At 44.4% G+C, this 26,483-nt stretch overlaps 1 protein-coding gene across 3 annotated transcripts in view; it reads left to right on the forward strand.

The window, feature by feature from the left end:
* Positions 1–8,922: 8,922 nt before the first annotated feature.
* NDST4 (N-deacetylase and N-sulfotransferase 4) overlaps positions 8,923–26,483 on the forward strand; it is a 2,547,020-nt gene continuing 2,529,459 nt past the window's right edge. Inside the window, exon 1 of one of the 3 annotated variants that reach the window (XM_069631065.1) lies at positions 8,923–9,587. The gene's annotated coding sequence lies outside the window, so the exon portion shown is untranslated. The remainder of the gene's footprint in view (positions 9,588–26,483) is intronic. The other 2 variants (XM_069631066.1, XM_069631067.1) reach the window with 2 other exon arrangements.

Consider the following 26,483-nt stretch of genomic DNA (forward strand, 5'->3'; position numbering starts at 1 on the left):
TAGGCCTATTGGATTTTTCATGATTAAATGCAAACACAGGTTATATTTTCCAAATGGTCCAGGCTAACCTACTGGGGTTCTTAGCTTCCCCCACATCGGAATCTGTATGCAGGGCTGAAGTGCAAAAGTGAGTTTGTCAGTGATTTAACTTGACAACTAACCCGCATTGCTGAAGCCAAATAAGAACAACATATGTTTCTGTATGCCTGAAAGGCCTATTTTCTTTTATTGAAATGTCAAAGTGTAAGTAAGGCAGTACAAAACACCATACTTTGCCACATATACAATAAGGTATTTGTGACCCTGGTTACCTCCACAATTGGCAGTTTAAATAAAATGTCATTTTTCAAACCCATTTTCTCAAACTTGTGCTTTGCATTTTCTGCTGATACAGTTCCATGATTTATAAAATATATGTTGAATATTGAGGAAAGACAAAGAAACTGCCCAGCATCGGCATTTCTTGTTTGTAGTTTAAAAAGTCTGTTGTATTTTAGTGTAACAAAGGTACTGTTTTTCATAAATATAGAAACTTCTTGTCTCGCATTAAAAACCTTACTGCCTGCAACCAGCAAGTTTATCATATAGATCTGGCGGAAAATAAAACAAGGCATTAGTCTGGAACCTCTTCACTTTAAATGGGTAGACTCCATATGTCACGTTAGGTACTGTGCATTGCATGAAGTGACACCTATTCACTTGCTTCATCTGCATAATGTTCCTCAATACAATTGAATCACATGTCACACTTGAAGAAGCATTGCATCTTTTCAGCACCTCTTGCTTTAAGCTGATGGTTTTTGGACCCCATGTATGGTGCATGAGGTAGTAGTTTCTTTTGTACCAATGCACAGAGTCCAAATTTTCTCCAGAACCTTTCTTTAGGTACAGAACAGTTCTCGGTCACAAAACCTGCACAGCCCAACGTGGGAAATTAGACCACCTTTCAGGTGGAGGTTAGGCTCCGGCATATGGGGTATGCTGTAAATCATGACAACTACATACACACCACTCACCCCTCCTCACCTAACCACCTCAGATACCCTACATCACCTATCCACCCAACTTAACCCACCACCTTAATTCAACAATGACCCACCAAATCTCACCCATTCAGATCACCACGCCACTTCTTCACCCAAGCACTCCACCTCTCCCCACCAAAAGCACCCCTATAAACATCATCACCCTACAATCTCACACAATCCACAGCACCTCCTTTCCACCTCACCTGATATCAACCTCTCACCCACCCAAACTCACTACCTGATCATTTGACTTAACACCACCCATCCAAACTCCTCACCATACACACATCTCCAAGCACAGTCTACAACAGTGCATTCATTTCCTTTGTGCTTCATGTTTGATTTTCAGACCTAACATAACATGAGCTTCCAGTCAGTTCAGAGTGGTCGGGGGGTTCTCCTGTGTAATTATAGTATTTGTGGTCCAGTAAGATTAGGACCACCCTGCGTCACAAACTGTGCAATGCTATGCATTCCTTTCCAAAGGGCTCATCAATAGAACATGCTGTATCCTTCTGATAAGATTTGGTAAAATGATAACGTGAGTTTATCAATGTAATTCATTGTATTTATTGCCTTTAAATGTAATCATATAACGTGCTACAAAATATAATCCCTACTCCTTAGAAGTAAGTATGAGAAAACATCATGATCGTTACTTTTGATCTGCTAGTCAGCATGTCTTAAAGTGAGGAAGAGAAATTGATGAACCAGTCTGCTGCGGGGTGCTGTGGCAATCGACTAACTAGCCTGGACTAACTGCAGAATAGTCTGGTAGTTTGACTGGTTGGAGAGAGGCAGGCTTAATTTTATCCTGTTGAACTGCCCAAAGGCAATGGTTGTTTTCCAAGGATGGCAGTATACATTTGCTAATGAAAAGCTGCCAAATTATACTCTGCACTAAAGCATTGATCTCAACCATTCTGTCGCCAAGGTGGGTGAAAACACCCCATTTTGTATTCGGCGGGTGAGATCCCATTGAAGTTAATGGGCATGCAGGAGGCTTGACAGTGGGTCAGCTGTTTAGAAGGTGGGTGTGTAAGTGATTTAACCTAAGTAAACACCTAGCATGTAGTGCACAACTAAAATCCTTATTTATTTTTGTCTAAAAGTTCTTTATTCTGAACGATATACCACTCATATTACGCCCCTTCTCCTGGAACCCCCCCCCCCGGTCACATTGAACCAGGAATCAGGCTGGTTTGCAAAGGTAAATAGTTATTTATGTATTGAAAATGTTATCAAAACATGTCTTAATAGGTACACAACAATCACCAATGGGATGATGTAACACTGAATGATCTCTTTAATACACAAGGAGTAGCAGTGAGCAAACAATTCAGCAAAGAAAAGAATACTTGTGTGTGGATTCAGATTGGATAGCACTGTGGTTAAAGGTTCCACCTGCACCCCCTCAAACCCCCAATAGGCAATGTAAAGAGATGGGAGGAGAGAGCAGGTATTCAGGAAAGGCAAAAATCATACAGAATATCAATCCCACTTCCCCTCTTTCAAACACAAGAGAAAACAAAATCGACTCTCAAGCTGTCAGAATGGCTTTTAAAGTTATCTTTAAAATGAACTGGGCAAAAAGACCAAATATGGACAAAATTGCAGAAGTTGTTATACATTCTTATGGGACCCGCTTTGGATAGTTGCACACAAACACAAGCAATGATTTAATGCAAAGAAACAATTTGAAATCTTAAAATTCAAGTCGGAAGCAATCAAAAGCTGTTTTACACGAACATTTGCGGCAAACTTTTCACTGTGCGATATTCCCGATAACGGGAGAACGGTATGGATTCGGAATCTTATGTGTGATTTAAAGCTGTGGATGTTAGCTACAAGCAGACATTGAAATATTGTTTCTAGCACAAAAACAGAGGGAGTTATGGACGTTTTAGTAGAAGTCGTTTTTTCGAGATAGGAGCAGGAATGGAAAACAGGAATGCACTTTTAAATTAACAAACGGGTTTCTTACACTAGAGGATGACTATGAACAAAACGAATACCACAGAGGAACACAGTCACTTCATCAGAATGACTGCCTGCGGAGGAAACTCGCCTTCTTCAGATGAGAAAAGATCAGCGCAGAGATAGTTTTAACAGTACTGGTTGTGGAGGAAGATAGGATGGTTTGGATAGAGAGTTCAGACATTTCAAAAATACTCCTAACAATACAGGTTCTGAATACAAGATAGGGTGGGTTTAAGATAGGGAGTGACTATGCAAAATACATATGCCAGTGACACAATTCTTCCTTTAGATACTCACTGGATATGTTTTTAAATGGAACCGCCAGGATTCTAGTCAGGGGATTGGATCTGGTTTAAAACAGGCGGCTGGGCACATCGGACTGGATCGGATCTGCAAGGCACTCTGGTCACCGCACGGCCTAGGACTGGACTGGATCTGCAAGGCCCTTTGGTCACAGCACGGCACAGGACTGGATTATATCTGCAAGGCCCTCTGGTCACAGCATGGCACAGGACTGGATTAGATCTGCAAAGCCCTCTGGTCACAGCATGGCACAGGACTGGATTGGATCTGCCCTTCTTGGTTCTGATGATAATTATTTTCAGCAGGCAAGAAGTACAGCGCAGCCCGTCGGTATATGATGCTTCCCCTTAGGTTTGTGGGGTTCTGGTTCTGGAATTTGAGGCCTATCTGAAAATGGTTCAGCTATGCAATGGGTTTCTGCTTTGCCATGTTTATGGATTCTGGAGCAAGGAAGATGTAGAGTTCAGCAGCAGGGTGCTCTGCCAGCATCGGGATAGTGAGTGAATCTGTCTGTCTTGTTGTGTGGTGAGCTGTGTCTATTTCTGCTATGATAAAGGGTGTGTGTGGGCCAGTTTAGCCTAAGCTTGCCCCTTTTGACAGGTGATTGGGTCAGAGTCTACTCTCTGCCTAGATAGGAGAGAAACAGAGTGCCACATTTATGGTGTGATTTTATGAGGCTGAGAATCCACCCCTGGCCCCTGGAACACAAAATCTACTTTTGGCACAATACATATTTACACATGTGCATCTTCTATAACAATCACATATACAGATTACATATTTTCCATAGCAGCTACTCCTCAAAACCTCGTAGCTGTGGGATCTTGTCTCTGCTTTCCACAGAATTTTGCCCTTTTCATCAGGAACACAATGTCAATTTTTAAGCACATTTCTACAAGTGTGCGTGTTTAACATGAGTGTATAAAGTTTCATACTTCTAGCGAAAATACATTTTTGCGTAAAATCACATTTCTTGCTGTTTCTTTCCAGAACATGTCACACGATTTTGCCGCCTCTTGAAATGTGCAGCCAAAATTTAGATTCACAAATCTGTTACTTTTATATTTTTCACAGTTTTAACTGGCAAGTTATAAGTCTTTAAAAAAATGTTCTTTGTTAATGTTCAGCCACAGATGGTTGTTTGGGTCCACCTCTTTTCGTCTTCCTGCAGTTCATGAGCAGTCTTTTCCCTGTTTGCTCCTGGCAGAGGCCATTTACGACTGTCCTCCCACCTCGCATTTCCTTAGTTGCAGCTGGTCATTGTTCCTCATTCCTCTGTAGACCAGGTTCTTTCCCAACCCCATAATTCATGCTTCGGTGTGATTTCCTGCTGGGGAGAAAGACCTTACTTCTGTGGGAAAACCTATTATTCCAGTTTGGTAGCCTCAGCCAGGTTTAATTTTAATTGTTAACTCTGTTGAATGTTTCCTTAGCTTAAAACAAACTTGTTGTATCAAATCACAGCTAAATTCTCATTCAAGATTTCAAACCATGGGATCAAGACAATTACAATATGGGTTACTATCAGTAACAGGCCTCTTAGATTGCAAACCTTTGATTTCAGTGTATACATGTTAAAGTTTAATCAGGCAGGCTCCTGACAGCTGTCATGCAGGCAGCCTAGGGTACTGCACCCAGAGATTTTTTGACAAATCCACAGACAGGCTACTTTTGCTGTGGAAATGTCTTTATGCTCTCAGCTGCTTTTCAGGGCTTTGTAAGTTCACAATGATTTCATAAATTAAGTGAACTGTAGCACCCAGCAAGAATTTTTGATGTTTGAGGGTGTTCTGTACCAGCATTCTGCAGTTTCAGCAACAAAGAAAAAGATGATTTAAAGCAAGATTTGGGGTTTCATGTAGCAAAGCACTGCTTTTTCCTTCTGCACTCCACTTTCAATTGTTTTGGGGCCCAGTGACACATTCCGGTAGTGAGAGCTCTGTTAGCCACTAACAACATGCGTGGCAGATTGGGAAGCCATCTTTTGTGTGTTGAGAAGTGCGATTTTCTGGGATTTTGGCACGCACAAGGGTTTTGCGGCCATTTTACTATTTCTGGCATCATCATAGCAGAGTGATGCGGCATAGCAGAGCAAAAGTGGGTCAAAACATCCCACAGGTGACACCCGCCAAAAGCATATGAGTTGAGAGCTATGAGTAATGATGTTCCCAGTCTGCCTTTTACTAGGGTAGCCAATCGTCCCGTATTTTGCAGGGCTTAACCGTATTGATGGGTTTTGTCCTGCATTTTACAGACACCATCTGCGGGCACCAAAAGTCATGACTTTGTTTCATCGGGCCTGATGAAAGCCTTTTCTGCTCTGTGTGTGATAGCTCTGGGCAGCAGAACGGCTCTCTCTGAGTCCATCAGCACCTTAACATAGTAGAGTGGGGAAAATGTGGGAAGAGCTACTTAAGTGCTTGGGGCCTTAAAGGCCCTTCAATGGATAAAAAGGCAGGCACTTGTTAGACAATGCCCAAACCAGGAACAGCCTCAAATGAGAGCAGCGATGCCGATCCACTGATGAACATTGCAGTTTTGAATTTCAGAAGTCTTGGAACCTCACAGAAATAGAGCTTCAAGGTTGGCACCTACGTTTTATATATTTGTAAGTGCTTCCCTTTTGAGGTTGATGTTCTAAGTTCTGTGAAATAAGCAACAAATCTGGAAGTGTTAGATAGGTCAATTACAGCAACCAGGAGGTGGGAGCCGGCCCTGATGACTAAGGCCCACCACAAAGGCCCCTGTCTGCTCCCTGCCACTACCCCTTTCCCTTGACACCCCATAGTTGCCTCTGGTGTTGTCTGCTGTTCTCTTGCCCCCCATGGTTGCCTGTGGTGTTGTCTGCCATTCCCTTGCCCCCCCATGGTTGCCTGTGGTGTTGTCTGCCGTTCCATTGCCCCCCCATGGTTGCCTGATGTGTTGTCTGCCCTTCCCTTGCCCCGACCCCATGGTTGCCTGTGGTGTTGTATGTCCTTCCCTTGCCACCCATCTCTTACATGCATGTGTTTCCTGCCTTGCTTATTCCTGTCTATCCTACCTCCCATTCCCCTTAGCCCTCTTCCTCTGCCCCTTCATAATTCCACTCATGAGTTGTCTTGATACACTATTGCTCTACCATCACTGTGTTGTTGAAAATGCTTGACTTGGACTTCATGGACTTGTTTGACCCTTGGTGCTTCTCCCGTCTCTATTCTCATGCCAGACTTCCTCTGCAGCATGTAGTCATGGTGATCCTGTATCATGCTGTGCCCATCTTCTTCCTGAATCTTGTCTTGCTTCTGCTGTTTCCCTGGAACGCTAAGAGTATTACCGACTCCTGCAACTGTATTGTCTCTCCCCTCTTGCTTCTCCACTCTTTTCACTGCTTGGTCTTGTTCTCTCCTTTCTCCCTTCTTCCTTCCCTCTCTCTCTTCTCCCCCCTACCTTTCTTACTCTATCAGAATTGTCCTCTGACATAGTATGATAGCTACATTGTTTGTCTCCTCCCGCTCCCTCTCCAGCACTATCTGAAATGTCGCCAGGCCTAGTACGATAGTCGTTTGTTTTGTCCCTGTCATTCCTTCTCATCCCCCTCACCCTTTCCTCTTGTGATTTTCCAGCTCTAACAGAAATGTTGTCAGGCCTAGTACGTTAGTTGCCTTTTAAGCATCCTGTAACCAAGCTTTGAATCACCTTGCTGCTCATGCGCCCTCATACCCTCGGGTCTGGTGCGCAATACAAATGAATAAACTAAACTAAACTAAACTTTCTGTTCCCATTCTCTTCCCGCCCACTCCCTCCCTTCCTTTCTGTGTCTTAGCTCTTGCACTATCTGAAACGTCACCACACCGAGTACAATAGTTAATTTCACATTCTTATTGTTCAAGGCTATGAAAGAATGTTCATTGTTTGCATTTTCCCTTGTTCCCTCCGTTGCCTTGAAGCGCTTTGAAACACATTCGGCCTGATTCATGGAACGTTTTCCTGTGGGATTGTGCCATTATAAAACACTTCCATGAATCAGGCCCATTGTGTATAGGTACTATACAAATCAACTATCATATCATTCAATGGGAGTAATTAGGTACTGATTGGAGTGAGGAGGGGACTGTTAGCAGGGACTTTTGTCGCTTAAGAAATGTGACTGGGGGCGATGAGAAATCGGAAGGGTGCATATAGAGCAGCATGCTCTGGTGAGATATTACTCTGCCTGGTGCTGTTGTGGCCTTCCATACAGGATGTAGAAAATAAAACTAAAGCCATACTCTGGCTGCTTAACATGTTTATATCAACATTTGTATAGAGTAAGTTTAGTTTATTATGATATGCTAGTTTATTATGTTGTATGCATTATTTTCAAGGCATTTCTTTAAAGAAATCCTTAATAAATATCAACTAAACCTGGAAAGATACACCAGCTGCTTAAATTGCCCACATCCTGTTATTACCCCGTAACATACGGGTGTCTTCCTGGGCAAATCATTTCATCTCACTGTGTCTTTTCTGGAGTTTCTGTAACTGATACAATGCATAGCTTGTTATCATCTTATTTGAAAGCTATTATAAACACATTTTAAAAAAAAATCCTCACTCATGGTTTAATGACTACATAGTTGCTTCATATATGTTAATCGTGTATTTCACACCACAAAGTTACTACACTCAACTTAGTCATGGCAACTTACTGTAAACCCACCTCCCAATGTGCCTCTAAGTATCAAAGACTGATGATGCTGCTTCTTTCAGTGCCCTTTCTGTGAGGTCACTTACGTTGGTGTGAACATGCATGTCAGTAGGATTTAGCATGTATCTTGCCCCATGGGGCTAGAAGAGAGATCTAATAGGCGATGGTTTTACAGTTTATTTTTTATATTTTGTATTTTGTGCTGTGTATGTGTTAAAATGCCACCTGCCACTAATGTTACCAAAAATGTGGATGGGCGGGGGGTGCGGGGGGAGGGGGGATGCTAATGACACTCTATGAACACAGCAGACCGCTTGCAATGCACTACCATGTCTAAAGTGTCCTGCAAAACCATGTTGTAAAGTTGCCCAACATACATGTAAACACACAAACCAACATACCCCCAAGCAAAACGAAACAGGAGGGACAGTAAAGACGCCAGCCAGCCCGGAAAACGAAAAGCAACGCCTAGGCTGCATACGACGAAGACAGAGAGATGGGAGACGTCATTTCAGAGTTGGCGAGAAAGATCCTTTCTACCGCCGCCCTCCACACACACAGATTCTACTTCAGAATAAGTTCTCCCTAGAGACTCCATTCTGAAATGAACTCTCTGGGGGAGGCTGTGTATGAGACGGGATATATTTCGTGACATTGGCCCGCGCAAAATGTAGCACTCTGAGATCGATAACTGGTGCCAACTCCACTAGATCCGGTTTTGCAAACCTTCCAAGAGTTATTTCAGTATGCAGGAAACGCAGCTAGCCTCTAAATGAGCCCCTCTACCCCACCCCTTCCTCGGACTCCGTGTGATATCACAGCAGTTTGAGTCCTTGAGAGCCTGTAGGGATCAGCCGGGGATTGGCTCTTTCTGTCAATCATGTGCAGTTGAAGCTCTAGCGATAGTCTGATGGGGTGGTGGGAGTAGGGAGCTGATAGAAAGAAAGGGTGACGGCATAGAAAGAGACAGAAAGAATGGGCAAAGGGGTACACTGTTAAGAGATAGAAAGATGGAGAGAGGAGGTGCAGGTGGGAAACAGAAACAAACATAGAGGTGCGAGCACTGGGGGCGGGGTAGAGGGCGAGGTTCCTAGAGAGAGAGAGAGCGGAATTGAGACTCATAGAGGGAGGGCGCAAAAGAAGGGAGCGGGAGAGTGATAGGGTGACAGAAAAGAGATCCGGACTGACTACTGATAAACAAGATGCAGCGGCAGCCTCAGCAGCGTAACAGCAGCCGGAGCAGGAACAGCTGGTATTTGCGTGATTAAACAGTTATCACAGCATTTTCGCTGTTTCCTGACGGCTCCCCGGCGTAAACCTCGTGTCCGAGGAGGGAGCTGCCGTTTTAAGGTGTGCTGAGCAGGGGTTTGTTTCATTCCAGCTGGCTGCGCGCTGTGAAAAGGACAGCGTGCGTATAAATAACATGAGCCTGCACTGGAGGAGCGCAGTCACTGGAGCTGCAGCTGCGCGCGTCCTCCCGGGCCGTGACTGAGCGAGGAGCAGCGGCGCGCTTCCACCTGCAGTCAAGTGGAGCCATCCCAGCAGGGGGAGCCTCTTGCCCCCCATTGGCCAGCAGTAGCTCAAGCCCACTTGGGGGTGCTTTCTACTGGGTAAGTCACAGTTTGTTTTCTGCATGCTCGGGGCATGCCAGCGTTATCTCACTTACAAGGCCGCCCTTCGCCAAAAGCAAGTGCAGCTAATGCTTACTGGATTGTGAAATGATTGATGGCTCGGTGAGAAGCGAAATATATCTCAGACGCACGTGGCTTGTCGATGTCCTGACAGAGGGCGCTACCTCGGGGCATTCTCGCGAGAACATCCTTAGCGCTGTGAGGTGGCATTCCAGAATCCCGAGGCAGGTTACCGAACTCAAAAGTCGGGTCTGCCGTCGCTTAGTGTGGCCGCACACTGTGCGGACGGTGGCACGTGGCGCGCCGGCCCCTTACACCCTCAGTGACTTCCCAGACTTGTGCTGGTGGAAACCGCTGTGTGGGGACGGTGTGCAGCACCACCGTGGGTGGACAGCTCCCAGCGCAGCAGAACTTCAGTACTAGCCCCGGCGCGCTGCCCGGCTGCGGAGGAAACCATTCATCGAATCATGTCATTAGAGGGGCTGGCGCACGGTGGGCGTGGTGGGGTCGTTTGCAAGCAGGTCTACAATGCTAGAATACCTACTGTGGCTCCGTGTGGAGTCAACCCCTACCTGCTTACTCATCAGTCCCGTGTCAAAGGCGATAAGAACTGATCCCTGGTCACACACTACACCCGTCCCACAGCGAATTCTTTAGTCACCCCAAAATCGGCGCAAATTTCGTCAGCCCTACGAGTGTGCGCCTAGCCTCCTTGCCAGTGATCCCGACACCACAGCGCAGATTCGAGGCGCACGCTGCAGTTTGCACGTGACGTTCGGAGCGAACGTCCCGTGCGAGGAGCCTCTGAGTTTTCATTGTGCCTTTAGTGCGAGTTCTTTCTATTTGCGCCGAAAAACGAGGATTTGTGCTCCATTCTGCCCGCAAATCCCCATTTGTTAAATTTGCGGGCAGAATGGCGCACAAATCCCCTTTTTTCGGCGCAAATAATTCCATGAATCAGCAGTCAGCGGGTGCTTCACCAATGGCATTTGCATCGCGCAGTGGTCGACGCTACGCTGGGTTCCGGGTGACATCATATAAGTGTCCGCCGGGAGGCACGTTGGCGTTCCACTGAAACGTACAGTTTGTGCTTCTGCCCCATTTTCTTTGGCTGGGAGACTTTTTGGGATATGTGGAGGGGGCCGACGCTGCCATGCTGGCGTGTGTACTGCACCACACGGAGTTAAAACGCATACAACTCGGAATGCACCGTCCATGCCTGTGTTAAGCACGGAATGTGTCAGACGGCGAATTATCCACGGAGACGCCAGCACGGGGAACTGTGAAAATGTCGCCACACCTCCCCTGAGTGGTGTGCTCATTTAAAAGTGTCCGTGCTCTCAGCTCAAACTCCCAGGTCCAATGCATATCCGCCCTGCCACACAAAGCGGACTGGCACTGACGTAGCCCAACCGGCATCTTCAAAGCACCGACCTTTATAATACATGTATACGTTCTTAACAGGATTGGACGCATATACCGCAAATGGTCTCGTGGGATTGATAAGAATCCCCACCATCGACTTCTCTCTGAGATTGTCACTTCCTGCTGCAGACACTGAGCTTCGTAGCAAAACCGACCTAAACAGGGCTCTAATCACCATAGGACATTTATGATGCCAATGCAATCCCCACCAATGAATGATCTGAGTGTGGTTGGTGGGCCTGGGAGGTCTCGACACTGGCTGTCAGGTGTGCACACACGTGCTCTCTCTATCTCTGCTGGTTCGCTCTATTTCAACCTTTTTCCATTTACCTGCCAGCTGGGAAGTGGGTAGACCATGTGGCCGGTCGCCCCTCGATTAAAAGTGAAATTCAATGGCAAGTAAACGGCAGCTTTCAGCAGCTTGCAATACTGGATCCAATGGCTGCAATGAAACCTGGATGTCAAATAGTTGTCGCGAGTCTTGTATCCATCCGCGCAGCCCTATCAAGCGGCACTGTTGATTCTCTTCTTGCTAAGTAGTCAAGCCATACATTGGCACAACCACCATTGGGAAGAATGGGTTTAAGCCCCCCGAAATTTTGGGTTATGTTGACTTGCCCTGGCTGACCTACAGAGCCATGGCAGAGTAGAACAGGACACAGACAATAAATGAGACCCAGCCATTTTTAGGCACTTAAAATGGTGGTCGGATGTCAGCACGTCGTTGTTAGGGAAGTGATTGGAAGGGTGGGGGGGGGCAAGTGACGGCTCATTCTCACAGCAGTCCTTAAGTATGTGGTTCCAGACACAGAGAGAGTTAACTACTTGTAACATTGAAGCTGCACCAGCATGCACTCATTAGAATGTGTAAATAAGTTAGATGCACCCACACATGTAAGTTTGCCCTTGCCCCCCACAGTCTTTGAAGTTAGCCCCTCTCCCAACATTTGAAGTGTCAGCCCCCCGCCCCGCCTTCAAACTTTAGCCTAGTTGCACCCTTGATGCCAGATGCCTAAGGTCAGTGTAACCAGGGCTCAAGTCGGCAGCCTCCCGATTGGAGAGGGCAGACACTGTCCCCCATGTGTGTTTAACGGATACAGCAAAAAAAAAAAGAAAAACGGGCTGTGGCCAGGTTTCGAACTCGGGATGAGAATCGAACCCTGGCCCTGCGCCTCTAAGTAACTGCAAGACCACGACAATAGTTGGAAGTAAAGCTGTGAAATGTCTCATATTGACATCTTTCTGTACAATATTCAAAAATGGGCATCTGACTCTTCTCTGATCTGTCCAGGCATCATTACGTATCACAAACTGAACTGATCAGGGCGGTTACATATAATTAGGGACCCACTCAAATTGTCTTTTTAGGAAATAGATACATTGAGTGGGTCACTAATTATCTGGAACTGCCCTGATCAGTTCAGTTTCTGGTACATCTTTCTATACAGACCTGTTTTGCTATAGCGTGTCAGTTTTAAAGGATGCATGCATTTTATACTTAAGCAGCAAGGTAATATGAAAATGTGTTTCCTTGGCAAATTCTTTTTTATCATGTGTGCTTTTATTCAACCGTGAAAGTCAAGCCTGAATTTCATTTTTATATTTTACATTGATGTTCCGTGACGTCATTTCCCAATGCTCGCCAGAGTCCCCCCACTCTTTTTTCTTAAGGACTTGAGCCCTGAGTGCAACTAAAATGATTAGGCATTGAACCAGTCATCTACAAGTAGTTTGAAAAGATTTTTCTCTACCCGCACAACTCGACCGTCTGGCGTGCCCAACCTCTCCACCTCAGACTCAAAGTGCCTGATTCATGGAATTATTTGCATGAAAAACACAGATTTGCGCACATTTTTGCCCGAAAATCCCTGTTTAAAGTATGGGGATTTTCGGGCAGAAAGGCGCGCAAATCTGGGTTTTTCACGCAAATAATTCCATGAATCAGGTAAAAAGACAGTTTCCTGAGAGCTCACAGAGGGTTTGCAAATGCAGTTGTTCACTGTAGTTTATATATTGCGTATAAGGTAACCCTCCAAAGGCACTGGCGACTCGCAGGGCAAGACCTAGCAGCCCCCCTAAAAACCAACTAGAAGTGGCTGTGATGTAGAAAGAAACATTTGGAAGTCATCAGATCAATGCATGACTCATTAATCTCAGCTTTTACATTGGCATTTTTCTCTTAATATTGATATCTCGGTCCCTGATTTGCAAGTTCTTTTTGTGTGCGTGCAGAGCTTCGATCGAATAACCAGCCTCCTGTCTAAGTAAATTCAGGCCAGCTACAAATCTAACTTCCTGGCAAACAAAAATCTCCAGATGTTTTATACTCAATGAGCTAGATATATCTACCCTAAGATAGATATATATATATATGCGCCTACAACTTCACAATGGATTCACCACCCATCGTCCATGCAAATGTAGTTTGACCCTTCACGTTGCAATCAATAGACATTATTTTAGATTTCCCACAATATACTTCACATTCGCCACCTCCCTGGGTTTTTTTTTAATTTATCACCATATTGAGAAGTGAACTGTTAACTGTCGGGTCAGCCTCGGATAGATCTACATCATTACACCCATCATTGCCAGGATGAACCTCTATGACCGTGCACATAGCAGTGCTGGTATCCAGTTAATATGTCAAAAACATTTTATCGAATTTTTTTTTCCCAAATGTATTCTTTTTTAATTTACATGTTTTTTGTTGTTGTTTCGCGAGTAAAAAATAAAGGGTTAAAAAGGGGGGGTGGGGAGGAACCCCCCGTTTCAAACAAAAAAAAAACCAAAAAAAGACATTCAAATTATTTTTTTTTGGTGACATGTTTTCGACATTATGGCATTCGAAAAAATGTCATTCTAAATACTCACTAGAAACCAGCAGTGCTACATGGTCTATTAAAAGGCTTCAGGTAAGCGGTCATTTTATCTTGGGCCATACATAGCAGGCTCTCCTCTTTTATCCCAAATCGTTTCAATTGCCCCTCGCATCATGCCGTCAGAGGGCATACAGGATGTAGTTTGATCTTTAACAGTGAGCAGTTTCTTACCAGTCAGTACGCCTGTTGAGAGCTTGCAGGGAGTTTAGCGGTACTTTGATATAATTTTCTGGCTGCCGGCATGTTTTAATGAAGCGCCACAATGTTATATATATATAGGATCCCCTACTCACCCTACTCACACCAGGAACAGCGGAAATGCACTCAACGGTGCACTCACTCGGTGCGCACACGCATCTGCCCCGCTGTTTAAGTAGCGTGGCCTGGTGTTTGTGGGCGTGGCCACATACCAGCAACAAAACCGCTAAAGAAAAAGCAGATAGATATAGTTTAGTAAATTTAAGTCATTTTTGTGTCCAATATACAGTCACAGTATAATCCAGGAGTCAGCAGAATACCTCCTATGAGGGGAAGTTCAAAGAAAAATTGCAGCACTTCAGCTAATGACACAGGAACGTCTCCAGTAGCTGAGCAGCACTTGCTCGGTGCACTCGCTCGGTGCGTGCATGCAGGTGCGCGTGCTCGACTGTTTAAGTAGCGTGGCCTGGTGTTTGGGGTAGTGGCCAAATTCTGACAACAAAACTGCTTCGAGGGGAAGTTCAAAGAAAAATGGCAGCTCTTCAGCTAATGGCACAGGAAGGCACAGGAAGGTCTCCAGCAGCAGAACAGCACTCAACGGTGCACTCCCTCACTTAGTATGTTAGCAACAAAACACATAATTTAGTACTCCATAATTGGTACATAATACATGTTTCGAACCCAGACCTACCAACACCTTGGTTTGCATTTAAGAGAGGTATCAATCTACAGCAGTCATTAGTTCATGCTTTCCAGAAGGATGACAAACCTAATATTTCCAACCTATAGCTCAGGGGCAACATGCTCACCTTGGAAGCAAGACAACATGGAGCAACACAGGTACATTCCCCAGGTCCGCGCTTAGAAACCTATTGGGTATTAAGCGATTTATATATACCCTACCATATCATATCATATTAGGTTTAGTTCCCATGAGTGGGCATTTCTTGTCTGGGAATTGTTTGGTTCACACCTTTAATGTTAAAATAGCTGCATTTTGATATACCGTTAAGGTTTACTTATTAAATATACACACACCCATTGTAAATCCAGAAATGTGATACATGGAACTCTGTGTCCAGTCCAGTGCTGCTATGTTGGCAAAATGCAAAGACCTGTACATCTACACATAACTGAACATAGGTCCAATATTTGCAAAAATATGGCTTTAACATTGTTGGTGGAACATTTTAAAGAAGCCCATCATAATCCGGGGGCTTTAAAATGGTTGGTTATGGAAAAGGTCAGTATAGATGGACAAGGAGGATCAGTCGAGCAGAGGTTGGCAATCCGAGAACAATTTTGGATCTATACTCTGCATACTACATTGAAGGTTTGAATGACCAAATGGAATGGAAAGTGCTAATTTTGTTATTTACAGGAATTAGGTTATTACCTATGTTCTAGTGAGTGTGGTATTGGGTGCTGAATACCTGCCTATTATGTATTTGGATGATGGACACCAGTACCTAAGTTCATTTTAATTTCTGATAAAGTATCGTTTTTGTAGCTCTTGGAATTGCCTTTTCATGGTTGCTGCTATTTAGCATGTGGGCAGCTTGGTGCTTCCAGCATGTGCATTTGGGTCTGTAAAGGTATAGTTGCCAGTACACATTTCAATGGTGTAACTCATATTCTATGAGTGAACTAGTTCATTTTTTGGGGCAAATCTATGCACAGGAACGCGTTATTGCCAGCCTGTCTTTCATAAGTACTGGTGATGGCTGCCAGGAAGTGATGAGCACGGGGGAAGCTCGTTTAACGCTCTAGTTGTGTAAGTGTTAGGGCTACATGATGTTGCAAGTGCAGGTACACCTGTGGCATGGCGCTAACAAAATGCTTTCATGATTTCATCTCTACATAGTCAAAGAACGCTTCAGCGTTGGCACTACAGCTAAAGAATGATCATGTCATAGAATGCTGGCAGTTCGGTAAGAGCTGTTAGATGACATTTTTCTGATGTAAATATTATAAGGAATTCAGTGGTTTTTATGTCATTTAAATGAGATGACTTTTCACAGTGTCCTCATTCGGAAATGCAAACTATGTTGGGAACTCGAAGTATATGATCAGTAGTTGCACCTCTACTTACTTAATATTAAATTGTGAACTCTTGCAGATTAAGGTATTAATAACCACTTGGTCATTAGTTGTGACATTATAAAGAAGGATTATGGGCCTCATCAGGGGTTGGGCGGAGTGGTAAAAATGCAGCGGTAATTCTATTACTGCCGCATTACTGGTCCGGCCAATCCTGGAATTGGCTGGAGGTAAATTTTGCCACTTTTCACCCATTTGCGTCCTATCACTGCAGCGCTATTTGCACCAGCTGAAACAGAGCAAATACTGCCACATAGAGTCCTATGGACTCTTAAGAAAATGGGCAGAAATAGCATTGCTGCAACTCAGGGTCTGGCACCAATGGCGACGGACTGAGTTGTGGTAATGCTATTTGTATTGGTTTTATCCCGGCGAATTAACCACTGAGATGCCGCCAAACTTCTGATGAGGCCCTATGTCACACTGCTAAAATTGGCTTTTCTTTTTTTTTGCTATGTTGTTTTAAGGTAAAAGGCATGGGCCATGAATGAACTGTGCACTAGGAAGAGCAGAGGGAAGAAGTATTCTTTTGGAGTCTTGGGGCCTCACTACGAGGTGGGCGGTAAGGGATTACCGGTACCGGTAAGGGCACCGGTACCAGTAATCCCTTACCGCCCTATTACGAGTTCCCTTTCCGGGTCCTCCCTTAATGCCTGGTTTTACCAGGCGTTAAGGACGGGACCCTCAAAGGGACTTTGGTGCTAATAACGGTACCGCAATTTGCGGTACCGTTATTTGCGCCTTCCCCATTCCCATTGAGCCCTATGGTGGCTCAAATGGGAATGGGGAAGGGCCCTGGTGAATGGGGAATTACCGCCCCTGCCAACCTTGGAATGGGGCGGTAATAGCTCCATTCACCAGGGCGGAGTCGGTAATGATTTGGAGGCAGCCATGGCGCTAATAGCGCCATGGTTACTCCAAACTCCTAATGAGGCCCTTATTTTTTTTTTTGTATTATGGGAACAGGACCATAGGCCATAATCTATGGTTATTTTGTGTTGTAGATTGTTTGAGTCAACATTATCTCCGAGGAAGACGAGACTTCAAGTCATTTGTCAAAACTAGTACACCAGAAAATTAATATAATTTGTGCTGCATTGAAATCACTTAGCAGCAGATAGGTGATTATTTACTGATTGTATTGCTACTAGTGGGTCATGCTATCAGCCAAGATTGTTTCTATATAGAAAAATAAGTAACACCATAGTATCATTGTGTGTGATGCTTACTTTGTATGAAGTGTGCTTTTTTTAGATGAGTGAGTATATTTATTATGTATTTAGTGAGATGTTACAGCACTTTAGTATTCTCCACATTGATCTTAGTATGTTGATATGTGAATGACGCTATATGATTTGCTTTCGATTTAGATACATTGTTTTTAACATGATTACATGTATGCATACTATTTGTGCATTCTGAAGGCATGCACCCTGTAATAAGCACGTAATTCCTAATAGACCAGAATAATAGACACAACCCACTAGGGAGTGAGACTCTCAGATAAATTGCAAAGAAGAACAAAATTTTATCTAAAATAAAGCAAGACAAAGAATTCTGCTGCCCGAGAGCGCTCTGCCAAACCATCCACGGGCAGCACATTAAAAAGGCATACAGCATCATCAATGATGTTCACTCATACAGTGTCGATTCTGGCATCGGGTTGGTGAGGGACCTATGGGGAAGTTGATACTATAGGGGATGTATGATGCTATTTGGTCGTTGCTTCCAGTTGCTTCTGGCATACGTGTGTCAGCTGGGCTCATCTCCGCGGTGTGAAGTTCAGGGCAAAAGTGATGCAGTCCTCTCTAAGCTAAGCAATAAAAACATACAGTTGTAAGAATAATGGCTGTCGTTTACATTCGTTCATAGAAGGGAGTATCAATAGAAAATGGGTTGATACCCCAGATGGTTGATCTGCTATCCCCCTTGCTTACAACTCCAGTGATATATGGGGACAGGTGTTTATTTTATGAAAATATACTGCTTGCCGGGATTAGGCCTGTGGTGGGTGTTCTGGAATGGTCAGCGTGAGGGGGTCTGAATATTATCAGCATGAAAGAGGGTGAGAGGTCGAAGACTGGTGAGACTTGACCTGTTGGGAGGGGGTTGAGAGGGCAGTGGCAGTTTAGTGGTGATGGATGGACACTTGTGTTAAAGGCTGATTATGATCTCACGTTCTGCAGTGAGCATAATCTGGGGAAATGATGCAGGACAGTTGCAACAATAAATGACTGGAAGTCCGTGGGAACAAGCTCTGCATGGATCAGGCGAGAGAGCAGACAAGGCAGGGAGGTGGTCGGGGCTTGGGCTCGCTGCGCTGTGTGAGGCGCTGGGGATGGGGAGAGCTAGGGTTTGCAGGGGGACGATTTTCAAGGCATAATTAAAAGATGGTTTCTGCTTTTAATACAAAACGTTGTTCATTAGTTGGCGGTGGATCAGGTGTTATAGGTAAATTTCTATGTTACACTATGTGATCAGGTATCATGAGCATGGGGGCTTCTCTCCCCTTAGATTACTTGTGGTTAACACACAGCAGGAATGGAGAGGAGGGTGGGATTTGACCACCTCGTCCCCAACATTCACCTATTTCTTTACTCCTAAAGAAACACCCTCCCCCAGTGCGTCCACATTCTTCATCCTTTTTAACTGCTTCATCCAAAGACCAAGAAGGGGTATCCTTGATGGGTATTCAGGCTCTAGACACACCTCTCAGGCTCTCCCCATGCCATGCATATTCCTAATGAGTAGATGTCATATAAATACATCCCTGTCCAGGTCCACCAACACTTCTGTATGATTTTCAAGATCTTGGGGTTGCTTAATAGCAGTGTGATAAAGGTTATCTACCACATCTCCTCTGTTGTATATTACCACCATTTTTTATTTGGATTCACTGCTTTTGCCTGTCTGTACCTGGGCCTCCTTAGTGTCAGGGGGCACTTTGTTGTTTCTATTTTTTCTGCCGATTGTCACCATCATCATCGCACTGTTCGGCACTGCCTTTGTGCAGCACCTCAGACCTAAATGGCACACAGAGAAAATCAGCAAGAACAGCACAATGATGTGCACCAACATCTTCATTATTGTTCCAAGCCACAAAGGTACCCAGCTGAAAGCCGTGCTGAACCAATCTTATCCCTGAATACCTCCTTCTTTCTTCATCTTCACACCCAGTTCGTGTATAGCTGCAATCACGTGTGATGAAGTCCCATTTTCTGAATCTGATGAAGGTGCGAATGTACAACACAAACTCGCGATTTTCTTGCAAACACCACCTTCCATAGCGGTTAGAAGGTCGAGCATGTACCTATTTTCCATTGTCATCAGTAGGAGAGCTCGGAGTTCTACCTTTTATGACATTGGAACCTTCTTCAGTGTCATTTGCCAATTGAATGAGCTCTCATCTCATGATCTGGAGCCACTTGGCATTGTTTCTTGTCTGGATACTGGGGATCAGTGATGCAAAGGAAGTTTCTGCTGAGCTGAAGAGTTTGTATTCGTCTGGTTTTTGCGCCAGAAGATCAGTAGAGTCTTGAGGTATATAAATCGATGTGCTCATCAGGTATCACGAGAAGCGCGGAATAGTGTTGAAAGCGAAAATAGCCGCTCCATGATGGTGGGAGGTGCAAGTAAGCTTGTTTGTCGCACACCCAGTAATAGTCCATGAGGGCAGCTGTGCCTTTCCGGAGATCTGGAATGAAGAGGGTTCTGTTGCAGTGCGTGTTAGAACCCATAGGCACCTTCCCTTCGCTATAGAAACACAGTTAATAACTTTCTTCTTGACGGATATTGATTGGTTTCTGGAGTGCTGTGACCCATGTTAGCTGGTTGATGTGATGTGTCCATGTTTGTGCACAGGTTCTGTCCATCCATTCTAGTCTTTCATCTGACAAGCCACACAGCACCTCAGCCTTGCACATGTATGTTGACTGTAATCGTTATTTTTCTGAAAAGTTTGTTCCTTCAATTTCCAGAAACAGTTCTTTAAAGCAAGTCTGACTGTGTGAGCCTTCTTTGCAGAGTTTTACATTTGGTGGAATGAGTTTCAATTTAACTGTGCGTGCTTGAAAAGAGTTTCTTATTCTGCAAAGATCAAGATGAAGGAGACATTGGGCTTCTACTAGGGGAGCTTCCTGTGGTACTAACATTTGTTGTGTTCCAGAAGCATGGGGGATTCATGAACACAAATAACAACTGCTGTTGGTTGTTCTTTTCCCAGTTGCACTCATATCAGAATACCAGCTGTTGGATTGACCAGGGTGACGTAGGTCTTCAATGGTATCTAACCCCAACCCATGGTTTGCATCATATCGGTGTTGGCATGCCTGCCTCGTCTGTCTTCTATTAGGCAAAACAGATTGTGGTGGTTTTGTAAACATTCTACACATATCATCATTAGTACATGGTAGTCACTGAGCTGTTCTAGTCTGTTCACTATACATTGGAAAAATATCATCTACTTTTTCATTAACACCAGCAGCAACTGTTTGTCTGTACATAGTAAGAGAAGGGGACACACTTTTCATAATAGAGTCTGGGGTCTGGAGCACACTGCTTTTTATACTGAACAGTGAGGTAGGTATTGTGGTTCATTGCGAGGTGATTTGTGTCTCTGTAAACATAATGGAGGTTAGTCGAAATGCATTTTCTACATTAGATCCACTCTAAGTTTTGTTAACTACAAATGCGCCATTATCCGTGGTCGCACCTGTTACATTTTTATTCAAGGTGGTGAGGTTTGGGAACACTTTGTCATCCCAAGTCAGTTTTATCCACTCGCCCCCTTTCTTTTAGATGGGTACTCCAGATAAAAGATCCACTCCAATAAACCCCTAGACCCAACATTGTTATAGTAAATACGATCAATATGAAATTAATGCCACACTCATACCTGTATGCTCTAGTGGCACTTATTCTATTCCTACTGCTATCTGACTCAGTGTTTTCAGTCGTAAGTGGCGTTGTCTCCACCATTATAGTGCCTAAAGAGGGGGGATATAACAGGACGGGTGTTAAATAAAGTTTCGAAATGGAATAAGCTTTGAGAGGAGAGGAAAGCAAGAAAGAATGGAAAGGGAACAAGCGAGAAGAAAACATTTCACATTCAAAAGTTGGTATGTGTACGTTTGTTCACCCTATACCTCTACAATGTGTTCTACATGTGTGTGTTTATTTCCACTGTCAAACAACCTTCTTGGTGATTTGTTTTCAATAGGGATTTCTGAATACTTATTTTTACCAAGGTTGCACAAATGGAAAATGTGTGTTTTAATTGTAGCCCACGTTCCAAACGTCTTATTGGCTAGCACCACCTCCGAGGGGCTAATTCACATTATAATCCCATTTGCCAGTTTGAGCTGGTATGCTACAGAATCTGATAAATGTCCCTGGAAATTGGCTATTGAGTGTGAGGGCCATGTTCGACTTCCCTGAGCAGCAACGTGCCCAGGGCTCTCAGCACAACACCTCCTCTCATAACTGCAGTGCTTCTGTGAGTCCCAATGCATGAACTACTCCCCACCTCTCCCCCTGATTACACCGGCCCCACCTGACATTCGCTACCCCAGCACGCCAGACTCCTGGTCCACCTCAGCCACTTTCTCCATGTTCCTTACCTCTTGGCAGATGTGGGCCGGCCTTGGCACCTAATCAATCCCCCTGACCGCCACGCCATTTCTTTGTCCCGCCACACCCAACTGACACGACCCAGTTGTGTTTATCAAACCTCACCACTCCTTTCCTCTAAGCACATTTCTGACCACTCTGTGCAGATTGACTTCTTTTGTATCCCCCTTTCGCCCCTAAACATAAACCCTAATAGATTTATATACCCCCTCAGGCTGTACAAGGAGTTCTGGACTTGGCCCGTGCTGCGTTTGGACCTTTCACTCAATATTCAGCACCCGTAGCTAGCGGGACATACCTCAGCAGTGTCTATACAGCTGCATCAACCACTTTTCCAAAGTTTGATGTTTCTCTCCCTCCATTCCTCCTCATTGCTCAGTGTCCCCCCTAAGATAACATTCCACAAGGACCAGGCCCGTTGCGTCCTTCTTAGCACCACCTCCAAGAGTTTGGTTTTGAACATATATTCATGATTTTGCAATATTATAATGCCATTGCCTGTGGGAAAGGGCTGTAACCCATGTATCATCCTTAACACCCAGCATGTGCTCTCATCTTTGTCTCAGGCCCATACTTTGGGTGTGGGCTGATAACACAGGTTACACCCCCCTACCCCGGTGCTGCAATGCCTCATGATCTTCACTTCTCTTATTAGCTCTTTGATTATTTTCTTGGGGGGCGGAAGAACACACACCTCTTAGTAGGCCAGCTACACCTTTAGTGGCACCGTGATAGCATTTTAAAGAAATACTGATGTACTGCTGCTGGGAAAATGCTTCCACTTCTTGGCATGACTTTTATACCTTCACAGGAAAGGAGCAGAACTTTCTGGCATTTCCGCCATAGTCTAGGGAGGATAGCTCAGCAGCAACGTGCTCGCCTTGGAAGCAAAACGACGCGGAGCAACACAGGTTCGATTCCTGGGTCTGCGCTTAGAAACCTCTGAGTATTAAGCATGTTATAAATAACCTATCATATCATATCATGTATCATTTACTTCTAGAAAGGGCTATTGTACACTGCATGGGACAGTGCCATCACTTCTCAGCAGGATTTAGCTACACTTATCGGGGCAGTAACAGAGTAACTTTGCAGATAGCAGGTACTTAATACCACATTTTTGCAGAAACCTAACTTCCTGCTTTGAAAATGAGGAATCCTCCAAAATTCACAGATATTGAAAACCATTAACTATAAAGTCCCACAAACCGATGTTTCAAAGGAAAATAGAGAATGCAAAAGGGCCTTAGTCACAGTGTTTTAAAATTGTCTGCACTTGTTTAGTTTCTCTCCTATCATTTTTCAATTAAACATCGTGGTATATGCTTTGCGAGCAACCCAGGATTCTGCCACAAAGCGTGTTGGTGGAAACCCCTCATTTAAGGTATCGTGAATAACTGCAGGGATAACATTAATAAATGCCCTATTAATAGATTAACCACGTCTACATTTCTCTCTGCTCAAGGGACAATAAAGTACCATGAAAGCAGTGACCGAAATCAAAAGAAGAATTGGTGGTACTCTGGCTGCATCCAGAAACGAGTGGGATGGAGCGAGTAGATGGCGGAGCGAGAGGCTTGGCAAGGTGTGGGGCTTTACCTTTGGGGTGCAAACTTCATTGGCTCTTGTTGCATTGGGACTAGACAGTGCCTGGAATAATGCAACAATTGCACTAGATTCATTTCCACCAGAAATATCTCAACAATATGCATCTTGAAATCGTTGACCCATCTGTGCATGTAAACTAAACAAGGTACGATTTGAAATACATATATGTTTAGGTTTTCATTACACAGTAGGTCCACTATATAGCCTCAGTTCCCTCTAGCAGTGACAACAGGCAAAGCTATGCAAATTGCACCACTGTATATCCTAAGGGAAAAGCTCCCTCTAACAGAGCATTCTGTGTGTCCGGGCAGCCTCTGCTGCGCATGACACCATCAGACAAACATACATCTGGCCTTTTATTTTATTAAGATTAATTGCTCCTTGATACTTTGTTCCCACTATGTAATATTCATTTTCAGTCAATAAGGACCATCTGTTTTTTTTCCACACAGGTTTTGACATATGTTGTCAACTTATTGTTCATTGATTGCACACTCTCTGATAGGGGAAGTTCTTGAATAGGTTATAGATGTGGGCCTGTACTTGCCCCTTTCAGTTAAAATTGGTCTCCTCCTTTATTGGTGAGCTCCATTTTGAACAAAATCTTGGCCACTCTTTGACCACAAAACAAAACAAACAAGCGTTGGTAATGCCAATACTTTTTGGCGTTTACTGAAGTTATTTGCATTTTGTATTTATAGGTAACAGGGTGCAAGGAAGAGGGGGCAACGTTTTAAAGGAGGATGTGATAAGGGGTGTGGGTGTGCAAGAGAATGAGAAGGAAGGAGAATAGAGCAAGATCCCAAAACTTTAGCTGGGAAATGGAAAGCCAGGGGCCTGCCTTGCTTTTTACAAAGCCGTATTATACCTTCTTCACAGGCGTCAATTAATGGGCAACATGGAATTGTTGCTGGCATATTGTCGGGGTAGGACGTGTGAAATTATTTTTTGGGATTATTTGTTGGTGCCATAGCCGTGTTATTAGCAGCAGCAGCACTACTTATTGTGCATTGTATGACCAATGTAGCTTAAGTGAAGATTTGAGGGGGGTGGGTAAACGGCAATAAGCTGGAGTTGGCCTAGCGCTATCCAGGTCTATTTGCTTAAGAAGGTAGTAAAGAATGAAGGTAATGTGCATAGACCCTCCACTGTGGCACCATGTTTGAGGGTAGCCATGGTTATTGTGGGGTGCTCCCTACATCCCAGAGACATTTGGCTGCTCAATTCTGAACAGAATTGGAGTTTTAAAGCTGAGAAATCAATCGGTGAAGATGAGCTGCCAAAGAGGGCTCCTGAGCCCTTCCAGAGTCAAAAGATCAAGCCCACAGAGTGTACTACCTAACACTGAAGATGAACACGAAGGCCCTCCCCTAAGCCACGAAGTGGCATCAGAAAATAACACATAAAAACTACAAATTCATACAAGTACGGGAAGAAGTGTTTAGGAAGAGTCAATTCAAGTGGTTGTCAGGGCGTCACATTCGTGCGATAAGGGCCAAACCCGGGAGCACAGCATGCAGCGCTGGCTATGCTTAGTGACATGCGGGAAGGGCATGGCCTCGTCTACAGTATTCTGGGGCGATGGTCTTTGCAGATCAAGAGCAGGGACAAAGACTTCAGCCCGGGGCCTTGCACGGGAAGCCATTGACACGCAGGATAATGAGTTGCCTCCACCCCACTCTGGAAGAAAGTGCATAGGCAACCTTGCGTCTCCAACCCAGGGACGTCATTTCACCAAAATGCCAGGGGTAGCCGAAGTGACATCACACAACCCTTGACCCCCTGATGACCCCACCCCAAAGTGATATCGCGGGAAGTGATGGAACATGACCTTTCACCCGTTGACAAAACAGGAAAGCATTGTACACTAAGAAAAATATGGTTACGATATCACTATAATGTGATGTACATTTCATACATGAATGAAACACCCATATGTATCGTTAAGATCAGTGTGTATAGGCCCATATTACCAAATTACTGTGAATGCAAGCAGACGTCCATGACCAAATGATAATGATGTGTTATTATATAGCACTTATGCTTAAGCGCTTTATATAGAAAAAATATACACCCAATATCACCCAACCTGTGTTGGCACTCTTTTATCGACCTCAGAAGGATGAAAGGCATTTAAGAAAATACTAAATCTGTGACTCACCCCCTGAAGTGTGCCTGAAATAAACCTTTAATGAGTCTAGCAATTATTGTATAGAATTCCAGAAAGACACATTATTTGGTATTCCTATTCTTTCTTATTTAGGGTCAGTGCTGAAAGTGTTAAACTTGTGGCACTCCTGTTCTTATATTTCTTCTTTTTTTAAGGGGCCTGAACAAGAAAGCCTGCCACTCTAGAAGTAAAGAGCCACATGTTGCTGGCCACAGCCCAGGAGCTTGCATTACAAAATGACCTCCCTGCTCCAACCAAAGTAAGACTAGGGGAAATCCGGTGGTAACCCGCTCCCTATCCTGTTCAGTGGCTGGGCACTCACTGCCGGGCCCAATTAGAGCCCAGTGCAGACTGCTGCACACACCGGCCCGATAACTGACCAATGAGCAGATGTAGCCAGCAAGTCACCGAGAAGCGACTGAGGCATCGAAGCAAGGGTTGCAATTCGGAAGCCCTCTTCCTCTCCTGGAGCCCCACACACTAACCTATACCCTCCAAACAAAAAGACAACCCATGGTGCAAGTATGCATTACAAAAAGTTAAAATCATTACTCCACCATACACTATAGCAAAAATAACTCACAAGATGTTCTCCTGGAAATTCATATTCATCCCAAAGCAAAACATGCAGCTATTTGCATATTATTAGTTTTCCATCAGGTAGAACTCATGGCGAAACAATCCCAAAAAAAGTACTTTTCTCTTTGTAGGCAGATCTAGTAAAGCGGTTAACTACATGTAATGAGCACCAGTCCAGCTCGTGCCAAAGCATCATATGTAATCTGGGGGAGGGGGACAGAAAAGATCAGGGAAATATACCCACCTTTGACAGTGCAGGTCGAAAATAATAAATAAAGCAACCCT

Source organism: Ambystoma mexicanum, chromosome 6q, assembly GCF_040938575.1.
Source record: "Ambystoma mexicanum isolate Mex_15411 chromosome 6q, UKY_AmexF1_1, whole genome shotgun sequence".
Lineage (NCBI taxonomy): Eukaryota > Metazoa > Chordata > Amphibia > Caudata > Ambystomatidae > Ambystoma > Ambystoma mexicanum.